At 40.1% G+C, this 4001-nt stretch overlaps 1 protein-coding gene across 2 annotated transcripts in view; it reads left to right on the top strand.

The window, feature by feature from the left end:
* THRAP3 (thyroid hormone receptor associated protein 3) overlaps nt 1-4001 on the top strand; it is a 49598-nt gene that overhangs the window by 7782 nt on the left and 37815 nt on the right. Inside the window, exon 2 of one of the 2 annotated variants that reach the window (XM_015572839.1) lies at nt 1576-1630. The gene's annotated coding sequence lies outside the window, so the exon portion shown is untranslated. Of the gene's footprint in view, nt 1-1575; nt 1680-4001 lie in introns of both variants that reach the window. The other variant, XM_006777295.2, reaches the window with a different exon arrangement.

The following is a 4001-nucleotide window of genomic DNA, read 5'->3' as shown; positions in this document are numbered from 1 at the left end:
GGAAAGAGGTTTTGGATGCTGTAACCTAGGATGAATTCTAAGAATAAGCTGCAAGAATATATGCAAAAGAAAAAAAAAGAATATATGCAAAAATATTTTGTATGAGTTTTTGAAAGTGCTTTATTTTTACTATTTATCAATTAAGTAAAATATAGACCAACACTATCATTAAGTTGGTAACAGGCTGACTGAGTGATAATTTCATCTGTATAGAACAGTTTTATCCTGTTAGTTTTAAGGGTAGGTTTTTGTTGCCTCTTTGTAGTGTAAATTACCTGGTTACATTTGGTATAGGTCAAGAGTTTATTGCTTGGGTTATCAGCAGCCGTATCACTGTTAGGAAAATTGACATATTAACAGGTAGAATGAGATGAGTGTAAGGAGAGACATGTCTAGGATAACACAGAGAAGCAGTACCTAACCCAGCCTGGGTAAGCCAGGGACAGCTGTCTGGGGGAGGAGACCCTCATAGGAATGGGTTTGGAAGAGGCTTTCTAAGCTGAGGGTTCCACATGTACTAAGAGACCATTCTTTTTTTTTTTTTAATATATTTTATTGAGTTTTTACAGAGAGGAAAGGAGAGAGATAGAGAGCTAGAAACATCGATGAGAGAGAAACACCGACCAGCTGCCTCCTGTACACTCCCCACTGGGGATGCGCCCACAACCAAGGCACATGCCCTTGACCGGAATCGAACCTGGGACCTTTCAGTCCGCAGGCCGACGCTCTATCCACTGAGCCAAACCGGTTTCGGCTAAGAGACCATTCTTTAAGAAAATACATTAATTTCTTTCCAGGCTAAATAGGCAAGGGTTCAGCCATATGTAAGCTACAGGTTTCAGAAAAAGCTAAGTTGGGTATCCTTGATTGAGTGAATATTAAGTGAAAAAATTAATGTCAAGCCTGCATCTTTAGATGATTTGAATTGCGGTGCCTTCCTACTTTATAGTAATGTGAATGAGTGATAAAGCTTTAATAAGCTAGGAGTGAAGACATTAACTACATACATGAGCTTGTTGATCTTAGATTTCTTGTTGTAGATAACTGCCTACATAGCTTTGATGTATGTCCATGTTAGTTTAGGTCTGGGAATATTTAAACAACTGGATCAGAAGGGGGGTTTTTGTGTTGAGGAATGATGATAGGAAGTTATTTTAATTTGAAATGTATTTATTAAATTTAGCATACCTCAGTTAAGTATTTTTGTTTCAAATAATCTAATTATTCTGAAGTAATTTTCCAGGTTGAATTAATGGTGTTTGTGAATTAGTCTTGCATAATGCAAGCTAACACCTGAAATGTTGCCAGTGAAAGTATCAAGTTATAAGAGGAAGGTTTTGGCTTTCTGTACTGTATCCTTAGTGGAAGATGTTGAATGGGTTAAAACTTCTATGAGAGACAGGCAGACAGAGACTCTCAGGCCAGTCAGTGTACTTAGAGGCCTGTGTTCACTTGGAGTGAAATTCACGGCTGCAATAGAATTTTTGCTTATAGATTTCAAGTGTTTGCATTTCAAGATGGAATCTGCAAGGATTGTGTAGCTATTTTATCACTGCTTATTTCTTCTCATTCCAGAATTGTATCCTGACTTTGTACATTGGAGAAGCCAGCGGCATTGCCCGTGTTTGAGGTAGTGTCTGTTTGGGATCCATTGCAAGTCGAATTATTGTTCATATAAGGTAAATGCATGGTGGTGAAAGGAACTAATAATAACTTCACTGACTTCTAAAGCCAGTCTTATTTTAAGAGTTGTATATTCATAAAATTCCTTAATGGGACTTTCTGGGTTCTTATTAATCAGTGTTTGTTTGTCAGCTTAACCAACTGAAATAAGATGGTAAAGTAGCCAGCTCTCCTCTTTGATTCCTTTCTAAGTTGTAGAATCAGCCTGTGCTCTGACAGGGAATCGAATCTTGACCTTTCGGCACATGGGAGGACGTTCAACCAACAGCTATGCCACCCAGTGCCTAGCAGTTACACACACACACACACACACACACACACACACACACACACACACATATTATTGATTTCAGAGAGGAAGGGAGAGGGAGAAAGAGAGAGAAATATCAGTGATGAGAGAGAATCATCCATCGGCTGCCTCTTGCACGCCCCACACTGGGGATCTAGCCTGCAGCCGGGCATGTGTCCTGCCTGGACTGTAGTTACTTTATTTTTTTTTAAATTCTTTATTGTTGAAAGTAATACATATGTCTCCTTTTTTCCCCCCATTGACCTCTCCTAGCCTGTGTAGTTACTTTTTAATTTTAACTAAGTTTTCAGTTCTTTACACATTTATTCATTTGGAAATACTGAAGAAAGGTCATCTATAAACTTGATGTATGTAATTATGGTTAATGTTTTGGTGCATTGTCTCTTTTCATGCATATGGTATTTGGACATGTCTATATTTAATTAAGATTGGGATTGCACTGTCCGGGAATTGAACCTGCAACCTTTTTGGTGTATAGGATGATGCTCCAGCCACACAAGCAACCTGGCCAGTTTCATGTTTAAATGACTGATGGCATTTCATCATTGATGTGCCGTATAATTTTAACTAGTTCTTTTTAGTAGACATTTAATTTTTCCTCTCATTTTTCCCTGTCTTAGATAACTATGTGATGGATATGAATAAATTCATGTATACGGGAAAGGCAAAAGTAGGTTTATAGTTTTGAGCAGGCATATCAAACTCAAAAGCTAACACGGGCCAAATAAGATTTAAGTTTATGTGGGCTGCAAAAAAACAAAAGCTTCAATTTTCATAGAAATGTAGGTTAATTCATGCTGAATACAAAGGGCTGAAATAAGTAATCATTAACAAAATAATAGAATATTTTAATAAAAAGTAATATTTTTTCTTGAACATTAACTTACCACTGAATAACTGCACAAATTAATAAGTGTAACGCAAGTAAACTTATTTTTCTTGATCTCTGAAAGCGAAATATTTCCTGTTGCCCCCACCAAACAAGTCAGTCCAAGACTGATGACATGACAATTGGCTGCTAAAATACTCGCTGCTAGTATTAGTGGAGAGAAATGGTGCACCTGTGTGTAAGGCGCGTAAGGGAAATGAATGCAACATGATTATAGTAATCAGTCATTGGCAAATGTTGTAATTTATTATTAATAAGTAGAGGTCCGGTTCACGAATTTGTGCACGGGTGGGGTCTCGAAGCGGGTGTTGGGGGTGGCCGGGATGCAATTGGCCCTCCGGGCAGGTGGTGGGATGCCCTTGCCGGCCCAGGATCCGGATCCATCCCGCTGACATTCGCGCTGGTTGTCAACGGTCAATTGGTGGCCACTTTTATTTATTCATTTATTTATTTTTATGATTGTTTTTTAAAATACATTTTTATTGATTTCAGAGAAGAAGGAAGAGGGAGAGAGAGATAGAAACATCAATGATGAGAGAGAATCATTGATTGGTTGCCTTCTACACACCCCCAACTGGGGATAGAGCTCACAACCCAGGCATGTGCCCTTGACTGGAATTGAACCTGGGACCCTTTGGTCTGTAGCCAAATGCTCTATCTACTGAGCCAAACCAGCTAGGGCTGGTGGCCATTTTATATCATTTCTTCCTTGTGGAGTGTCTAGGGAGGGGAGCGGCTGCAGTGTCCGAGGCCAACTTCCAGGAGGCCAGTGGTGCGGTGAGGGTCATGCAGGTGGGGTGGCGCTGCTCCATTGGTACCTGGCCCGTTCTCCAGAGATTGGACCTGCAGGACTACTGAGGGAGTGGCTGCCGCCACTCACATCATAGCGACTGGTTGGTTGGTTGCTTAGGCTTTTATATATATACTAGAGGCCCGGTGCACAAAAATTTGTGCACTTGGGGGAGGGGGTCCCTCAGCCCGGCCTGTGCCCTCTTGCAGTCTGGGACCCCTCAGGGGATAACCTTACACCATCTTCATATTTCTGGCTCCCTACACCATCTTCATATTTCTGGATTATTTTTTCTTTTTGTTGTTCTTATTGGGTATTTTTTTGCTTAC

This window comes from Myotis davidii, unplaced genomic scaffold (assembly GCF_000327345.1).
Source record: "Myotis davidii unplaced genomic scaffold, ASM32734v1 scaffold88, whole genome shotgun sequence".
Lineage (NCBI taxonomy): Eukaryota > Metazoa > Chordata > Mammalia > Chiroptera > Vespertilionidae > Myotis > Myotis davidii.
This window is presented reverse-complemented; position numbering and strand designations above follow the sequence as displayed.